Here is a 21632-nt window from a genome sequence, read left to right on the forward strand (position 1 = left end):
GTGAGATGTAAGTTTCGATCCGACCAAGAGTGTCGATGTAATAAGTGAGATGTAAGTCTCAATTCAACCAAGAGTGTCGATGTAATACGTGAGATTTATGTCTCAATCTAGCCGAGATTGGCGATGTAATACAAGAGATGTATGTTGTGCTATTGGTTTGTGTTCTTGATAATCTATCCTTCAAATATTCAGTATACGTTTGAAATCTAGTATGTATTCTTCAAAAGATGATTTCCTGATGGTTAAAGTGAACCCTATCTCCGACATTGAATTAAGAGATTTTATTATTATTTTTTTTGCAATTCACCTGACTGTGTGTATATTATGCAAGTAAATCATCCTTATACAGTCTACACTCATCAATTAGAATATATAATATTACACATAGTTTGTGGGATATAAATTGTCCAAAATATGATAAAATAAATGAATTCACAAGAAGCTTTTGGATTCATATCATATTACTTATAGCCAGCAGTCTAAACAAAACAATTATACACATGTATGACAATACAACAATATTCTTTGCAACAACAATAAGGAAGATCCAAGTTCGATTAAACATTGATAGTTTTTTAGTTTTAATTTAACTTGATAACAAGCAGTTTGTCTTTCAATCCACCAACAATCAGAGAAGAAGTGTGGTGGCTGAAAAATAAATCACGGGGTCCGCGCAGTCCGTTCTCTTCTCTTGCCAGCGTGGCCAACTTCTTCTTTCCGTCTTTGTCAACTTGCAGCACTGTGTCGGAGTCATAGCAACAGACGAATACATGTCCAGCAGGTGTCACGTGTACTCCGGTAAGGTGTTCAATGTCAGGGTCAGTGAGAGAAGCCAGCATGTTGCCGCTGTTGTCTAGGGTGATCAGTTGATGTTTACTTGAGTTTGTAATGTAGATTTGTTTCCCGTCGTTACTGATAGCACATTTCATCACGGTGATACCCCCAGACTTGTCCTCGTACAGCATCTGCACTTTCTGACCCGACATCGTGTAGACGTACAGGGCGGTACTGGAGGAGATGTAAAGCTGGCCACCATGATGAGCTGCGGAAATACATCGATGGTTGAAGCTTAACTTCCTTGAAGTTACGAGTTTCCCTTCTGAAGCATTAATGAAATGAAGTCCTCGACTTTCAGCATTAACACTGTTAACACAAACGGCCACCTCATTTTCATCAATGTGACACACGTACCATGGATTTTGCGGGACATTACAGTGGTCTAGCACCCGGTACTCCTTGTCCAGGAGCTTCACTTTACAATTTTTGTAGTCTGCTATGACAAACTCTCCACTACGAATTTCACATACGCAAAAGATAGCACATTGATATCCGTCATTACTCATCTTCACGTTGTACTCCTTGCACTCTACAACACTAAATACATGGTTTGGATTGGAATGTGGATCTTTTCGCTGTTTGGTCATTACAGTTTGTTCTTCAATCGCTCCAAACGTCTTTATTGAAGATAAAAGTTCTTCTATGAGGTTATTGGCTTGAAATGTTACATTGAAACACTCAATGGCTGATATGCGACGAAGATGATCGCTTGCATGTAAAATCATATCCAGGCTCTTTCTGTACGCAATATATGATTTTGACTCGCTTGATTTTGCTTTCGTTTGTAAAGCGTCAATCATGTTTTGCAGTTCGATATCCATTTTATCACAAGTTTCAATATCTTTCTTTATATTTGTTTCAAGTTTAGCTATCGTTCGTCCAAGTCCTGTAACGTTGTTTTCTCAATCTTGTCAAGCAGTCCGTTGATCTTTATAAGTATGGTTTTCATTTCATCAGATATGGCTGCCCGCGTTATTTTCAGAGATGTCGTATTCTTCATTCTTGCTTCTTTTATCAGCTCGAATTGCTTTTTAAGTTCAGCAATCTTCTTTGGAATTTGTTGAAACTCAATATTTCTTTGAATTCCTTTTGCTACATCTGGAATTGGATGGATTTTGGAACATAGTCTGAAACAAAGAAGTTTTGAAACATTTGTAATTATATCTGCATAAACTGAATGTGACCTTGTTTATGTGGAACAATGTTAAAGAAAATGATTCAAAATTGACGCAATAACGTATAGATTAGTTACCGTTTTGTGTCTTAAAGGCGTACAATATAGGTTGACGCAATTACGTATAGATTAGTTACCGTTTTGTGTCTTAAAGGCGCACAATATAGGTTGTCGCAATTACGTATAGATTAGTTATCGTTTTGTGTCTTAAACGTGCACAATATAGGTTGTCGCAATTACGTATAGATTAGTTATCGTTTTGTGTCTTAAAGGCGCACAATATAGGTTGTCGCAATTACGTATAGATTAGTTATCGTTTTGTGTCTTAAAGGCGCACAATATAGGTTGTCGCAATTACGTATAGATTAGTTACCGTTTTGTGTCTTAAAGGCGTACAATATAGGTTGACGCAATTACGTATAGATTAGTTACCGTTTTGTGTCTTAAAGGCGCACAATATAGGTTGACGCAATTACGTATAGATTAGTTACCGTTTTGTGTCTTAAAGGCGCACAATATAGGTTGTCGCAATTACGTATAGATTAGTTATCGTTTTGTGTCTTAAAGGTGCACAATATAGGTTGTCGCAATTACGTATAGATTAGTTATCGTTTTGTGTCTTAAAGGCGCACAATATAGGTTGTCGCAATTACGTATAGATTAGTTACCGTTTTGTGTCTTAAAGGCGCACAATATAGGTTGACGCAATTGCGTATAGATTAGTTACCGTTTTGTGTCTTAAAGGCGCACAATATAGGTTGTCGCAATTACGTATAGATTAGTTATCGTTTTGTGTCTTAAAGGCGCACAATATAGGTTGACGCAATTACGTATAGATTAGTTACCGTTTTGTGTCTTAAAGGCGCACAATATAGGTTGACGCAATTACGTATAGATTAGTTACCGTTTTGTGTCTTAAAGGCGTACAATATTGGTTGACGCAATTACGTATAGATTAGTTACCGTTTTGTGTCTTAAAGGCGCACAATATAGGTTGTCGCAATTACGTATAGATTAGTTATCGTTTTGTGTCTTAAACGTGCACAATATAGGTTGTCGCAATTACGTATAGATTAGTTATCGTTTTGTGTCTTAAAGGCGCACAATATAGGTTGACGCAATTACGTATAGATTAGTTACCGTTTTGTGTCTTAAAGGCGCACAATATAGGTTGTCGCAATTACGTATAGATTAGTTATCGTTTTGTGTCTTAAAGGCGCACAATATAGGTTGTCGCAATTACGTATAGATTAGTTATCGTTTTGTGTCTTAAAGGCGCACAATATAGGTTGTCGCAATTACGTATAGATTAGTTACCGTTTTGTGTCTTAAAGGCGTAAAATATAGGTTGACGCAATTACGTATAGATTAGTTACCGTTTTGTGTCTTAAAGGCGCACAATATAGGTTGACGCAATTACGTATAGATTAGTTACCGTTTTGTGTCTTAAAGGCGCACAATATAGGTTGTCGCAATTACGTATAGATTAGTTATCGTTTTGTGTCTTAAAGGCGCACAATATAGGTTGTCGCAATTACGTATAGATTAGTTATCGTTTTGTGTCTTAAAGGCGCACAATATAGGTTGTCGCAATTACGTATAGATTAGTTACCGTTTTGTGTCTTAAAGGCGTACAATATAGGTTGACGCAATTACGTATAGATTAGTTACCGTTTTGTGTCTTAAAGGCGCACAATATAGGTTGTCGCAATTACGTATAGATTAGTTATCGTTTTGTGTCTTAAAGGTGCACAATATAGGTTGACGCAATTACGTATAGATTAGTTACCGTTTTGTGTCTTAAAGGCGCACAATATAGGTTGTCGCAATTACGTATAGATTAGTTATCGTTTTGTGTCTTAAACGTGCACAATATAGATTGATGCAAACATGATTTTCTTTTCATTTTAATGCACTATTATGGTTTATTAATTTGATTGATTGATCAAAACAGAGTAAGATATTTGTGTACAGTGCATTTCTCAAACTGGGGAGTTTGTGGCCACGTAGCTATTAATTGAAATCACCATTTGCATGTTCAAAGACTAATCGTTTTGTACAATGTACACAATCATAAGCCTTTTTTGTTGTGATCATGAAAAGTCAAATAAGTTAAAATATTTTATATAAAAAAAATACAATATTTTTGCATCAACCTATGTTGTGCGCCTTTAAATTGACGTTTTCTTCCTTCAAACCTGTGGTTCAGGGCGACACACGAATAACAGCAAAGGCGCATAATATAGGTTGACGCGAAAAATGCATGATAATGTTTAACTCATTTTTATTTAAACAATTAAAACCAAAAAGGCATGTGATGTGAATACGAATAAAATGTGAATTATATTTTTTACTTTTTTTCATGGGACTTTGTTGCCATTTGCATGAACCTATGTTGTACACCTTAAACTTGTCATATTTCTAACATACCTGTGGTCTACAGCGACGCACACAGGACAACACAGCTGGTCATGGTCACCACATACCAGCTTCAGTGCCTCCCCGGGATGTATCCCACATCTCTCCAGGGCGTCCGTCACCCCTGGAGCTGCCTCCCATTTCTTCACGTCCTTGCGGCCGAGCACAGCATGCTTCTGATATAATCCGTTATGTTTCGAAACACAGTTCTCGCAGTAAAATATTTTACATTGAGTACAATAATGGTGAGCTTCAGTGTTAAATCCGTTCTCTTCACACGGAAAGCAGGAAAAATCGTGTATGAAGTCACAGCCCCTCTGAAGTGATGATTTTAAATTCAAAGTCATGTTTACGAGTTTACCGAATGTTTAAAACGCAACGCCCCTTTGTCCATTTTGTAACTATCTGATCCCATGATTATATGACCTAGCTTCAACTACTGATAATATGGTTTTATAACGGTCTGCATGGGCACATACATTGCAAATACTATTAATAGCATAGCTCATTTGTCGTTGTTTTATCGATGTTATCATAAATTATAATCACCATATTTATGTACATGTGTATATAATTATCGTATAAGATATATCAAAAATAACATTCTATTTTCAACCTGAAATTACTTTAATAGAGGTTACATGATTTTACATACAATGGTCCGTTCGAATGCTACCGTTTTATTCCCTCCCTGGCTTATGTCTTAAAGGTAGAGTCGAGGTATATAGAATATTGGAAAACAATGTTACAGTAACTCGCTCATGGTTTGTAAAATGCACTTTTTTAAAATTACGAAATAAAGTGTGGCAAGAGTGTTAAAACAAAAATACCAAAAGCTGAAACCCTTGTAAAGCAAATGTTGATATGTGCTCAAAAATCGTCTTTTTCTTTAACGTTAATAACGTGATTGAAAATTAATAACGGCTGCAGTGTTGCGTGGTTGGTTGATTGACATTATCACGTGATGTTATCAATTAATCCTTAAGGGGCCAATATATCCACTACTATTGTTAAAGTCCAGGTGGCCGTGTGGATTTGTTTTCTTTGTTGTTTTTCTTGACTATTCTGGCGTGGCTTTGAACCCCAATACAACCAAAATACTTTTTATGTTAGAACTGCATTTGTTCTGCAATTTCCATATCAAAGAATAAAATAATCATAAAATAAGTGTTGGGAAAATTCATTTTTGGTCCAAAAACATGAGCGAGTCACTTTAAAGAACACACATTGGTATATCTCTAATAGATCAGCGAGCTAGTGTTGTCTTTTAAGATGTAGACTCTGGGATAACTCAATCATATTACCATCCGCGGATTTTCACGAAACCTCTACAGACTAGGTTCTTTGGTTGTCGCAGTGGTTAGTACACTCATTCTAACCAAGGCGACCCGGGTTCGATTCCCGGCCTGGGCGCATGTGAGTTTGGTTAGTTTTGTCACCAAGCCGTAGTAGTGGGTTTTCTCTGGGTACTCCAGTTTCCTCCACATCACAATCCCACACTCTCGCGAAATATCGTGCCGACGAGAGTGACTTACTATAAACTATCATAGCTTTCTTCACAAGTGTTGTAAAATATATAACGTTTAAACTGACTACTTTTTTCTAGATTGTTGGAAAAGGCAATACTACCGAGCCATAAGCCTGCTCGCTCTTGAACCCCTATGCCAGAAGGTAGTTGTGGCCTAAAGTCGCTGACAAGATCCACCTGTTTTGTATCCCTTTGAATCATAGCAGAAATATTGCACGCGGAGAGCCATTCGCTATCGTGAGTAACACAAAGCGTCAGGGCAGGACCCGCAAAACGTTGAGGTGATTTTGAAGTGCCTCAGAACACAGCATTTGGTAAGTTAAACCATATACTTACCCTGGTCGGTGTGCTTGGTTATCTTCACGAACAGAAAATAAATAACCACTAGGCCATTTCAACGCTTCTCATTAGTTTGTTAGTTCATAGCAAAACTTACTGGAAACAATATAGCTTTGTTCCAAAGAATGTTCCATTATATAGACCTATGACAATGGAAAATAAGCCTGCGATGTTGATAAAGTCCTTGTTTAATGATATATTGTTCTTACAGCGCCATAAAAGACAGAGATTATCACAGTGCTTTTGTGACACATAGGTAGGGACTGAGCTAAAGGCCGTAATGGTGCAACACATTGTTTTTTTAAGAATTGTCTGATCTTACGAACAAATGGACCTGTTTTTAGAGAAAACAATTTATATTTAAATACCTAGCTTGTTCCAACCATCAGTAAATAAGCAGGCGCAATCCAGCATTCAGTAAATAAGCAGTCGCAATCCAGCATTCAGTAAATAAGCAGTCACAATCCAACATTCAGTAAATAAGCAGGCGCAATCCAGCATTCAGTAAATAAGCAGTCGCAATCCAGCATTCAGTAAATAAGCAGGCGCAATCCAGCATTCAGTAAATAAGCAGTCGCAATCCAGCATTCAGTAAATAAGCAGTCGCAATCCAACATTCAGTAAATAAGCAGTCGCAATCCAGCATTCAGTAAATAAGCAGTCGCAATCCAACATTCAGTAAATAAGCAGGCGCAATCCAACATTCAGTAAATAAGCAGTCGCAATCCAACATTCAGTAAATAAGCAGTCGCAATCTATCATTCAGTAAATAAGCAGTCACAATCCAACATTCAGTAAATAAGAAGGCGCAATCCAACATTCAGTAAATAAGCAGTCGCAATCCAACATTCAGTAAATAAGCAGTCGCAATCCAGCATTCAGTAAATAAGCAGTCGCAATCCAACATTCGATGCTTTACATGGCTTATAAGTCCTAACTTTTAAAATTACAGAGAGTGTCGAGTGTTGATGTTATATCGTGTAGTGAGATGTGAATCTCAATCTAACGGAGACTGTCGATGCTAACTCTGAGTTTTTATGTTAAATATGAAATACAAGTATCAAGCTGACAGATTGGCCGTGTTATAAGTTAGATATAAGTCTCAATCTAACCGAGATTGTCGGTGTAATACGTGTGATAAAAGGCCAAATCTTACCAAAGCTGTCGATGTTATACTTGAGATGTAAGTCCCAATTCTACCGAAGCTGTCGATGTTATACTTGAGATGTAAGTCCCAATCTTACCGAAGCTGTCGATGTTATACTTGAGATGTAAGTCCCAATCTTACCGAAGCTGTCGATGTTATACTTGAGATGTAAGTCCCAATCTTACCGAAGCTGTCGATGTTATACTTGAGATGTAAGTCCCAATCTTACCGAAGCTGTCGATGTTATACTTGAGATGTAAGTCCCAATTCTACCGAAGCTGTCGATGTTATACTTGAGATGTAAGACCCAATCTTACCGAAGCTGTCGATGTTATGCTTGAGATGTAAGTCCCAATTCTACCGAAGCTGTCGATGTTATACTTGAGATGTAAGACCCAATCTTACCGAAGCTGTCGATGTTATGCTTGAGATGTAAGTCCCAATCTTACCGAAGCTGTCGATGTTATACTTGAGATGTAAGTCCCAATTCTACAAAAGCTGTCGATGTTATACGAAAGATGTAAGTCTCAATCTAAACGAAGCTGTCGATGTTAAACGTGAGATAAAAGGTCAAATCAAAATGACGATGTTAAGCGTGAGATGTTTTATGTGCTTCTTGTTGTTTAAATTTCATTTTCAAAAGAACAGTTGCATTGACAGTTGACCGCATGACTGTAGAATTGAATTTATTTATCTATTGTTACTATTTGGTTGTTATCACCTGAGGAGCATGTGATTTTAGCAAGTACATTAAACTTATCACATGTAATTGAACATGCATCTTTAACAAGCAATGCAATTTAGGTTGGCTACGCTTGACAAAACGCTACGATTGTGAAGTCAATGATTGTTAAATGTATGTTGCTATGGTGACCAAATTTTGTTATTGAACACAATTTTTAAGATGAAATAGATGTAACAAATTAACTTTTTACAAGGTATAAGAACAATCTCCCCCACAAATATGTGCATAGATGGGCAATTAACAAATAGTTAAAGTTGTTTGTGAGCAGACTTTTTTTTATGTAATTAAACTTAACATTTTACAAGTTATACAGAAAAAACGAAAATGACAAGAAATTGACTATTTCATGGAGGATTGTTTCCATCAAATTGGTTGATGTGGATTTTTCCGGGGAGGGTTTTTTTGCATTTTTTTCGCAGGTTCACTAAGATGCTGTCTCATTGTAAAGTGGCCAAGAAAGTATCGTTATTATACCTTTCATTCTTCTGGTCATTTAAATGTTTTTTTTTAAAGGAATATTCATTCTTAAATCGTTTATAATAATTTCATAATTATTCTGTTTGACATTTAGCATTTAGCAATAGCACACCGTCTATTATTAACTAGGATAAAAAACACTACATGTATTTTCAAGTATCCAATATAAGTCTTATTCGTATAAATTTAAACTAGAAAAAACTATTATTAATTTGATATTCAAGAACAAAATCATCTTGTTTTACTGTCCTGAGACTAAGACTAGAAACGTCCATCAACAGTGTATTTTTCTTTTCGATTTGCCATACAATTTTAAACATTTTTCTGAAACGCGAATTTTGGGGAATCATTTCACAAAAAAATCATTGGAAAATTATCGCGTATGAAGGATATTTTAACAGCAGTACTGCACTGTTTTAAATCCTTCTTAGGAACAAAAACTATTATTAGTCCATTTAAAATGTTATTCATCAAATCCTTACCCTCTAATTCGATTTCAAATATGATTTTCAATTAACTGTTTAATTGTTCTGTACAATAAATCCCATTTGCCTCGCCTGGTTACAGGAAATCGTTTTTAATCAAATTGGTAAAAATACATCCAAAAACATACATTTAATCTCATCATAGAGTTGTTCAACAGAGCATCATGACTGGTTAGTTTTTGTTCTATATTGTTACGTTGTGATACATTTATTCTTATTCTTTTTTTTTATTTTATCAAATTAATTTGCCCATAAATACCTACATTGCACTTTTCATAAAAAAAGATAACCATGCAACTCGTCTCGTTTTGTATTTATTCTTTGAATACAGGTTAAAGAAAAAAATATGAATACAAATAAGTTCATGTTTGATAGCGTAAGGAAACTCCGCTCCGCTCCTTACTTTAAGTGTTTTGATTTGAATACGTGAAGTAGTATTGTTGTAAACAATAGCATTCAATGTTTGAAAGTACGAGAAAAGATCTGCTCCTTACTTTCAGTGTTTTGATTTTGCATACTTGAAGTAGTATTGTTGTAAACAATAACATTCAATGTGAGAGAGTCTGAGGACAGCTCCGCCCCTTACTTCCAGTGTTTTGATTTTAGAAACCATCCGTTTTTAAAGGGATCATACCAATACAAAGAAGCAATATAAAACAAATTAAAAATGTTAATCCGCTATGGAAGGCTGTTTTATTTGGGTATCTCCCAATCAATTTAGATAACAAAACACAGATAACAAAACACAACTACATGGCCAAGACAACATGGTCTTGGTGTACATTCACGAGTAACATGATTTCAACAGACTTAGATGATCATTAGTCAATACGTATACGTGAACTTGTATACTTGATACGTATACGTTAACTTGTATAATTGATACGTATACGGAAACTGGTATAATTGATACGTATACCCAAATTCTTTTAAACTGATTTCCTGAGGACATGGTTGTGAGGCACATTTACGAGTTATATGATTTCATCAAACTCAGATGACCACTAGTCAATGTTTATACTAAAATCCTTTTAAACTGATTTCCTGGGGACGTGGTTGTGGTGCACATTAACGAGTTATATGATTTCAACAAACTTAGGTGACCCATAGACAATGTTTTTGCTAAAACAATTTTGACCTGATTTCCTGATGACTTGGTTGTGGTTCACATTCACCAGTTTCATGATTTCAACAAACTTAGGTGACCCATAGACAATGTTTTTTTGCTCAAACAATTTTGATCTGACTTCCTGATAACTTGGTTGTGGTTCACATTCACGAGTTACATGATTTCAAAAAACTTAGTTGACCAATCATCAATGGCCGTGCTTAACCATTTCATATAAACGACTCAAAACTTTTCTTAGATAATATAATAGAAATACTTTCTTTTTAGTCAATCTAAAGACATTTAGACAGAAAGACATTGTAAATCGTCAACACGACATATGTCTACAATATATTTTTACGTTCAAAACAAAGACTAGTTTCTCAACCAAGGTAGTCTAAATATATCATGACAAATAGTTTCTTAGTGTGTTTGCCGGTATTCCAACATTTAGACACAATATGCTTTGTAGTTTAAAATGCACTAACAAGATAGACAATGTTTTTTTAGGTTCTAAAGTCAACTTCTCTTCAAGTCATTTTTCATCAACCGTTGTCCTGAAAAAGATAAGGTTTAACTTTTCATTCAAAATGCATTTACAAACAACATTTATAAGGAAATAAGTAATATCCTCAAACCAGCATATTAACTGACCTTTATTTTCATATATGATTTTGTATATCAAATACCTCCTTTTGTGATGGCAGCGGAAAATACAACTTTACCTTCAGTAGTTTGTGTGATTCACACAAGTGACCGATACCAACCACAAACTCTGGTTATATGTACACATCTTCTATCCTTGGCATGCAATTTGGAGTGACTACACATGTGCAATAATAAAATTGTTCAATAGCAAAACAATTAACAAGGACTCTGTTTAAAGCAACAATGTCGAAACCCAACGGACACTTAAGTAAAGAAACAGACCGTACTTACGTCTGTTTCGCAATGACGTTGACGTCAATAAAACTAAACGGTGAACTTGTCCTATTGATACGTATACTTGAACTTGTCTGATTGGTACGCATACGTGAACTTGTATAATTGATACGTTTACTTGAACGTGTTCTTATTGATACGTATACTTGAACTTGTCTGATTGATACGTATACTTGAACGTGTTCTTATTGATACGTATACTTGAACTTGTCTAATTGATACGTATACTTGAACTTGTCTGATTGTTACGTATACTTGAACTTGTCTAATTGATACGTATACTTGAACTTGTCTAATTGATACGTATACTTGAACTTGTCTAATTGTTACGTATACTTGAACTTGTCTAATTGATACGTATACTTGAACTTGTCTGATTGTTACGTATACTTGAACTTGTATAATTGATACGTATACTTGAACGTGTTCTTATTGATACGTATACTTGAACTTGTCTAATTGATACGTATACTTGAACTTGTATAATTGATACGTATACTTGAACGTGTTCTTATTGATACCTATACTTGAACTTGTCTAATTGATACGTATACTTGAACTTGTCTAATTGATACGTATACTTGAACTTGTATAATTGATACGTATACTTGAACGTGTTCTTATTGATACGTATACTTGAACTTGTCTGATTGATACGTATACTTGAACTTGTCTAATTGATACGCATACTTGAACTTGTCTAATTGATACGTATACTTGAACTTGTCTGATTGGTACGGATACGTGAACTTGTATAATTGATACGTATACTTGAACGTGTTCTTATTGATACGTATACTTGAACTTGTCTGATTGATACTTATACTTGAACTTGTATAATTGATACGTATACTTGAACTTGTCTAATTGATACGTATACTTGAACTTGTCTAATTGATACGCATACTTGAACTTGTCTAATTGATACGTATACTTGAACTTGTCTAATTGATACGTATACTTGAACTTGTCTAATTGATACGTATACTTGAACTTGTCTGATTGATACGTATACTTGATCTTGTCCAATTGATACGTATACTTGAACTTGTCTAATTGATACGTATACGTGAACTTGTCTAATTGATACGTATACGTGAACTTGTCTAATTGATACGTATACGTGAACTTGTCTAATTGATACGTATACGTGAACTTGTCTAATTGATACGTATACGTGAACTTGTCTAGATACGTATACGTAAACTTGTCTAATTGATACTTATACGTGAGCTTGTATAATTGATACGTATACGTGAACTTGTCTAATTGATACGTATACTTGAACTTGTCTAATTGATACGTATACTTGAACTTGTCTAGATACGTATACTTGAACTTGTCTAATTGATACTTATACGTGAACTTGTCCAATTGATACGTATACGTGAACTTGTCTAATTGATACGTATACGTGAACTTGTCTAATTGATACGTATTTGTGAACTTGTCTAAATAATACGTATACGTGAACTTGTCTAATTGATACGTATACGTGAACTTGTCTAATTGTTATGCGAACTTGTCTAATTGGTACGTATACGTGAACTTGTCTTATTGGTACGTATACGTGAACTTGTCTAATTGATACGTATACGTGAACTTGTCCAATTGATACGTATACGTGAACTTCTGCAATTGATACGTATACGTGAACTTGTCTAATTGATACGTATACGTGAACTTGTCTAATTGATACGTATACGTGAACTTGTCCAATTGATACGTATACGTGAACTTGTCCAATTGATACGTATACGTGAACTTGTCCAATTGATACGTATACGTGAACTTGTCCAATTGATACGTATACGTGAACTTGTCCAATTGATACGTATACGTGAACTTGTCCAATTGATACGTATACGTGAACTTGTCCAATTGATACGTATACGTGAACTTGTCCAATTGATACGTATACGTGAACTTGTCTAATTGATACGTATACGTGAACTTGTCCAATTGATACGTATACGTGAACTTGTCCTATTGATCTGTATACGTGAACTTGTCTAATTGATACGTATACCTGAACTTGTATAATTGTAACGTATACGTGAACTTGTATAATTGATAAGAATACGTGAACTTGTCTTATTGGAACGTATTTTTGAACTTGTCTAATTGGAACATATAAGTGATCTTGTCTTATTGATTCGTATACCTCAACTTGTCTTATTCATTCTTATACCTGAACTTCGTATACCTGAACTTGTCTTATTGATGCGTATACATGACCTTGTGTTACTGATACGTACACAAAAACTTTTGTTATTGATTCTTAAACCTTAACTTGACCTGTAATCAAGTATCCCCTCCTACAGTCATGTGTAACCTCCTGGAACCATGTGTAACCTCCTGGAATCAGGTGTCCTCTCCCGGAATCATGTGTCCTCTTCTGAAATAATGTCTCCCCTCCTGCAATCATGTCTCCCCTCCTGAAAGCATGTGTCCCCTCCTGCGATCGTGTGTCCACTCCTTTAATCCTTACGATGTCTTAATCATGTGTCGCTTACTGCAATCATATGGCATCTTCTAAAATCATGTGTCCTAACCTTTAATTATGTGTCCCAACCCGAAAATCACGTGTCTCCTCCTGAAATTATGTGTCCCTTCCTGCAATCATGTGTTCCCTCCTGCAATGATATTCCTCTTCCTGAAATCATGTGTCCCCTCCTGATATACGTGTCCCTCTTGCAATCAAATGTCTCTTCCTGAAATCATGTGTTCCCTCCTGCAATGATATGCCTCTTCCTGAAATCATGTGTCCCCTCCTGATATACGTGTCCCTCCTGCAATCATTTGTCTCTTCCATAAATCATGTGTCCCCTCCAGAAATCGTGTTTCCCCTACTGCAATCATGCTACTCCTCCTAAAATCGTGTGTCCCCTTCTGCAATCATGTTACTCCTCCTGAAATCGTGTGTCCCCTACTGCAATCATGTTACTCTTCCTGAAATCGTATGTCCCCTCCTGCAATCATGTTACTCCTCCTGGATTCGTGTGTCCCCTACTGAAATTATGCTACTCCTCCTGAAATTGTGTGTCCCCTAATGCAATCATGTTACTCCTCCTGAAATCGTGTGTCCCCTACTGCAATCATGTTACTCCTCCTGAAATCGTGTGTCCCCTACTGCAATAATGTGCGCCCTCCTGCTATCATGTGTCTCCTCCTGCAATCATGTGCCCCCTCCTGTAATAATGTGTCCCCTCATGCAATTATGTTACTACTCCTGGAATCGTGTGTCCCCCTGCAATCATGTTACTCCTCCTGAAATCGTGTGTCCCCTACTGCAATCATGTTACTCCTCCTGGAATCGTTTGTCCCCTAATGCAATCATGTTTCTCCCCCTGGAATCGTGTGTCCCCTACTTCAATTATGTTAATTCTCCTGGAATCGTGTGTCCCCTACTGCAATCATGTTACTCCTCCTGAAATCGTGTGTCCCTACCTGAAATCCTTTCCTGAAAACATCTGTCTCTCCTGAAATCATCTGTCCCTTCCTGAAAACATCTGTCCCTTCCTTATATCACGGCCAGGTATCATTCCACGCATATCGTTTAGGTATCATTAATAGCTTATGTGTACAGAAAGAATAATATATAAGTATAAGACGAAACAAACATAATATTACATAAGCTTTTTGTATGTTAAAACACTATTATAAATTATAGAACCACGCGTCAGTTTCTGTTTTAGGGTGTCCGGTTAGCGCAGTGGTTAACCTAAGTATGTCCTGCTCATCGAAGCGACCCGGGCTCGATTCCCGGCTTAGGCGCATGTGAGTTTGGGGTGTGGTGACAAAGCCGGACAAGTTGGTTTTACATCCGGGTAAGCCGGTTTCCCCAAAAAACAGAAGGCCATACTCTCGCGTAACATCGTGCCAACGAGAATGATAAAAATAATGTTATAATATGTTAAAATTAAAGTATGCTTGTGTACGGTTTCAGCTCAAGTAAATAAAAAAAAACATAACTGAAATAACTATATTCAGTAAATGAATCGTTTTTTGGAGTTGTTCAATGACAAGTAGCTGTAAGTAAACTCTACATAATTTAACGAAAAATTATAAACCTTCAGTAAAGGAATAGTTTCTTGTAAGTTGTTCAATAACGTTTAGCTTTAAATAAACACTACACTTCCTTTAAAAAGAATTATCTATCTTCCGTAAAAGAAATGTTTCATTTTTAACAACGCTATTATTCTAATCATATTATGTTTGTAACTGTCATATCTTGATGTATGAGTTCTCACCATTTCATTCGTTTTGTTTAAAAAAATACATGCGTGGTTTATAATGGAATGAAATGCACCTACCATTTCAGTGTATCAGCAGTCGCAGTCCAGCTGAAACTGACGATTTTATATGTTGGATGAAGGTCTCAATATTACCGAGACTGCCAATGTAACACGTAAGATGATAGTCCCAGTCCAACGGAGACTGGCGATGTAACAAGTGAGATGTAAGTCCTAGTCCAACGGAGACTGGCGATGTAACACGTGAGAAGTAAGTCCCAGTCCAACGGAGAATGGCGATGTAACACGTGAGATGTAAGTCCTAGTCCAACGGAGACAGGCGATGTAACACGTGAGAAGTAAGTCCCAGTCCAACGGAGAATGGCGATGTAACACGTGAGATGTAAGTCCCAGTCCAGCGGAGACAGGCGATGTAACACGTGAGATGTAAGTCCCAGTCAAACGAAGTCTGGCGATGTAACACATGAGATGTAAGTCCCAGTCCAGCGGAGACTGGCGAAGTAACACGTAAAATGTAAGTCCCAGTGCGACGGAGACTGGCGATGTAACACGTGAGATGTAAGTTCTAGTGCAACGGAAACTGTAGATGATAACCGTGGGATGTAAGTGTCAAAGTAACATATTGTCGATGCTACACATGTAATGCAAGTCTCAATCTTACCGAGACTGTCTATGTAACACGTGTGATTTAGGTCCCAATCCAACGGAGATTGTCGATGTTATCATGGGATGTAAGTCTCAAACTAACCGAGATTGTTGATACTACACATGATTGTGATGAAATCCTAAATCTAGCCGAGACTGTCGATATTTAACTTTTGCAATAAGTCTATAAATAACCGAGACTGTCCATATACCACGTGTGATGTAAGTCTCAATATAACCGAGACTGTCAATATAACACGTGTGATTTTAGTCCCAATCCAACGGAGAATGCCGATGTTTACCGTGGGCAATAAGTCTCAGACTAATCAAGATTGTCGATATTAAACGTGGGAAATAAGTCTCAAACTAACCGAAATTGTCGATGTTAAACGTGGGCAATAAGTCACAAACTAACCGAGACTGCCCATGTACCACGTGTTATGTAAGTATCAAACTAACCGAGACTGTCGATGTTAACCGTGGGGTGTAAGTCTCAAACAAAACGAGACTGTCGATGTATCACGTGTGATTAAAGTCTCAATAAAACCAATCTAACAATATTAAACGCGGGCAATATGTCTCGAACTAACCGAGATTGTCGATGGTACATGTATGATGTAAGTCTCAATCTAACCGAGACTGTCAGTGTTAAACGTGGTCAATACGTCTTAAACTGACCGAGACTGTCGATGTAACACGTATGATGTACGTCTCAATCTAACTGAGATTGTTGATGGTAAACGTGGGATGTAAGTCTCAATTTTACGGAGGCTGTCTATGTAGCACGTTAGTTGTAGTTAGTCTCAATCAAACCGGTCGGTCATATTATACTAGAATGTGAGATGTAAGTCTCATTCCAATCGAGACTTTTCATGTTTAACCTGATATGTAAGTCTCATTCAAATTGAAAATGTGAGATGTGTCAATCAAACCGTGACTCTCGATGATACACGTCAGATGTCAATCTCAATCTATCCAAAACTTTCGATGTTATACGTGAGATGTAAGTGTCAATCTAACCTTGTCTGCCTATGTTTTACGTGAGATGTAAGTCTCAATCTAACCGAGACTGTCGATGGTATACATGATATGTATGTTGTGCTCTTGGTTTGTGTTCTTGAGAATACGTCCTTCAAAATTAATTTCAGTATACGTTTGAAATCTAGTATGCATTTTTCAAAATATGATTTTCTGATTTTCTGATCGTTCACGTAAACCATATCTCCGACATTGAATAAAGAGATTGTTTTATTATTTTTTATTGCAATTCACCTGTATGTATAGTATGCAAGTAAATCATCATTATATTTAAATTGAATAAGTCAATATGACGGTTTTATATATATACACGAAAATTGAACAGACTACATTCATCAAATAAAACATATATATATATAATATTTCGTTTGTAGTTTCTTGGATATAAATTGTCCAAAATATGATAAAATATAAGTATTCACAAGATGCTTTTGGATTCATATCATATTACTTATACCATGCGGTCTAAACAAAACAATTATATATATGTATGACAATACTACAATATACTTTGCAATAAAAATATGGAAGATTCCTGTTCGATAGTACCAAATCAAACATTAAAAGTTTTTAGTTTTAATTTAACTTGATAACAAGAAGTGTGCCGTTCCATCCACCAACAATCAGAGAGGAAGTGCGGCTGCTGAAGAATAAATCACGCGGTTTGTTCAGTCCGTCTCTCTTACTTGCCAGAGTGGTCAACTTTTTCTTCCCGTCGTTGTCAACCTGCAGCACTGTGTTGAAGCCTTCGCAGCAGACGAACACGTGTCCAGCAGACGTCACGTGTACTCCGATAGGATTTTTCATGTCAGGGTCAGTGAGTAAGGCCAGCTTGTTGCCCTTGTTGTCTAGGGTGATCAGTTGATGCTTACTGCTGTTTATGATGTAGATTGTCTTCCCGTCGTTACTGATGGCACATTTCATAATCACACCGAAGTCCTCGTACAGCGTCTTCACTTTCTTTCCCGACATCGTGTAGACGTACAGGGCGTTACCGGAGAATATGTAAAGCTGGCCGCCATAGTGAGCTGCGGCATAACATCCATGGGTGAAGCTTAACTTCCTCGTAGTTACGAATTTCCCTTTCGTAGCATTAATGAAATAAAGTCCTCGTCTATCAGCATGACCACTGTTAACACAAACGGCCACTTCATTTCCGTCAATGTGGCACACGTCACATGGACCCCACGGGACATCACAGTGGGCGATCACCCTGTACTCCTTGTCCAGGAGCTTCACTTTACAATTACCCCAGTCTGCTATGACAAACTCTCCACTAGACAATTCACATACGCCACGGATATCACTTTGACCTTTGTCATCACTCATCTTCACGTTGTACTCCTTGTACTCTTCAACACTGAAGACGTGGTTTGGATCGGAAAGGGGATCTTTTCGCTGTTTAATCGTTACAGTTTGTTCTTCAATCGCTCCAAACGTCTTTATTGAAGATAAAAGTTCTTCGATAAGGTTATTGGCTTGAAATGTTACATTGTAACACTCAATGGTGGATATGCCATGAAGATGATCGTTTGCTTGTGAAATCATATCCTGGCTCTTTCTGTACGCAATATATGATTTTGACTCGCTTGATTTTGATTTTGTTTGAAAAGCGGCAATCATGTTTTGCAGTTCAATAGTCATTTTATCACAAGTTTCGATATCTTTCTTTATATTTTTTTCAAGTTTAGCTATTATTCCGTCCAAGAAGTTGTCTTCTCAATCTTATCAAGGATTTCGTTGATCTTTTTACGTATAGTTTTAATTTCATCAGAAATGGCTGTCCTCGTCTTTTTCAGAGATGTCGTATTCTTCATTCGTGCTTCTTTCATCAGCTCGAATTGCTTTTCAAGTTCAGCGATCTTCTTTGGAATTTGCTGAAACTCAATATTTCTCTGAATTCCTTTTGCTACATCGGGAATGGGATGGATTTTGGAACATTGTCTGAAACAAAGAAGTTTTGAAACATTTGTAATCAGATATGCATAAACTGAAAATGAACTTGTTATGTGGGACAATGTTAAAGAATATGATTAAAAATTTGTCGCAATAACATATAGATTAGTTACCGTTTTGTGTCTTAAAGGCGCATCATATAGGTTGATGCAAAAATGATTTCCTTTAATTTTTAAATGCATTATAATGCTTTATTAATTTGACTTGATTGATCAAAACCGAAAAGAAATATTTGTGTACAGATTCAGTTGGTTTTTCTTAATAAACTGGGGAATTTGTGGCCACGTAGCTATTAATTGAAATCACCATTTGCATGTTCAAAGACTAATATTTTTGTTAAATGTACTCAAAAATAAGTTTTTTTTGTTTTAATCATGAACAGAAGAATAAGTTAAAAATAATAATAAATAAAAACAATAAAATATTATTGCCTCAACCTATGTCGTGCGCCATTATATTGACGTTTTCTTCCTTCTAACCTGTGGTCCACGGCGACACACACAAAACAACAATGGCGCATAATATAGGTTGGCGCGATTTTTTTTTATTTAAACGATCTTAGCCAAAAAGGCATATGAAGTGTATACGGATTAAAAAATATAAATGATATTTTGTACTCTTTTATCTGGGGAATTTGTGACCACGTAGCTATTAAATGAAATATATTATATATAAAGGCTGATATTTCTTTAATATTCACAAATCGTAAGCTTTGTTTTGTTTAAAAGTCAAATGAGTTTAACCTTATAATGCATAAATAATAATAATAATAATAATAATAATAATAATAATAATAATAATAATAATAATGCATATACCCATTTAGTGCACTTTTAAATTGTCATATTTCTTACATACCTGTGGTCCACGGCGACGCACAAATGGCAGCACAGCTGGTCATGGTCGGCACATACCAACTTCAGTGCCTCCCCGCGATGCATCCCGCATCTCTCCAGGGCGTCCACCGCCCCTGGGGCTGCCTCCCATTTCTTCACGTCCTTCCGGCCGAGCACTGCGTGCTTCTGATATAATACGTCATGTTTTAGAACACAGTTTTGGCAGTAATATTTCGTGCATTGAGTACAATAATGGTCAGCTTCGGTGTTAAATCCGTTCTCTTCACACGGAGAGCAGGAAAAATCATGAATGAAGTCACAGCCCCTCTGAATGGATGATTCAAACTTAGAAGCCATTTTCGCTTTTGAGATTAAAAATGACACACAAACTAGTTCACACAGTCAGTTTCTGTTTATTTTGTAACTAGGAAGTTAATTATTTTGTACTCCGCTGATACGAAGAAAACCAATATTTCGATCAAATCCACACTGCTATATAACACGATATCAAAATGATAAGCGTAGTCACAACCGTACTAAATTTACAATCACTTTTCAAATTATACAAAAATGATTTTAAACATGCCTTATTTTATTCCTGTGTAAACATTTCGAATAGTTATCGACTGTTCAGTGGGCCTTCCCACGAGGTTTGCCGAAGACTGCCGAGTGGTAACGATTGTCTATTCCGAGCTTACCGAAGATTGCCGAATAGTTGTAGGAAGTACTTTTCCTGTATATTTTATAGCGAATTGACCCATTTCAACGAACAATAGCACTGAGGTCTAGTACTTCTCGAACCTCAACACCATCTATGGGAAGAAAGTGAGTGATGATCCATAATTATTTTCCATTTTCTCTCTTGAGTTTCAAACAATTCACGAACTAAATCAAATAAATGTTCATTCAGCCACGTTTGTTTATTTTGTTACAAGGAAGTAAATTGTTTTGTACTGATAAGAAGAAACCACAAATTACAATCAATGTCACACTGACATATTACACAATATCCAAATGATAAGCGTTGTTACAACCTTGCTTAATTAACACTATTGTTCTTCAAATCCAAACCACATTTTAATCATGCCGGGATTGTGTCCCGTATTAATTTCAATAGAAGTTCATGACTTCTGGTTTAGTAGGCCTTTCTACACTCGAAATGCACAACGAAGTAAATATATCCCGAGCTTGCCGAAGACTGCCGAAATGTCACGATTCGGAATACCTGGGTCATTTTCCATCGAAATCAACCTCGGGTGTATGCCGGTACATCCATAGAAAAGTTGCTGTGTTTTAATATGCATTTTGTTAGTTCAAATTGATTGCCGGGCGTTAAGTGTACCATGGCATTCAGGGGCGGATCCATGATTCGATATATGAGGGTGCGTAACTTAGGGGCATAACATTTTGACTTGCAATCCTCCCTCAGAACCGAAATTTATTTGGTTTAAAGTGTGAGCAGGGGTGTTTGAAAGTACTCTGCGATTTATTTTAACACTTTCCAGCCCGAATTGGTGCATTTTGAGCGTATTACATTTTTTTCTCTCCTTTATCGAAATTAAAAACTAAACTTGGACGATTTGAAGTGTGTGTGGGGGGGGGGGGGATGGCTGAAGGGTGTTCAAAAATATTTCTAACAATGTAAACCGTCCATATTCATCCGAGGTTGTTTTCGATAGAAAATGGCCGGATGCACGAAAA

The 21632-nt window shown here is 36.5% G+C and overlaps 1 pseudogene; it reads right to left on the reverse strand.

Annotated features, from left to right (window-relative positions):
• Nucleotides 1-17360: 17360 nt before the first annotated feature.
• Nucleotides 17361-21101, reverse strand: LOC128218561 (uncharacterized; annotated as a pseudogene).
• Between the last annotated feature and the right edge of the window lie 531 nt (nucleotides 21102-21632).

This window comes from Mya arenaria, chromosome 14 (genome assembly GCF_026914265.1).
Source record: "Mya arenaria isolate MELC-2E11 chromosome 14, ASM2691426v1".
Taxonomy (NCBI): domain Eukaryota; kingdom Metazoa; phylum Mollusca; class Bivalvia; order Myida; family Myidae; genus Mya; species Mya arenaria.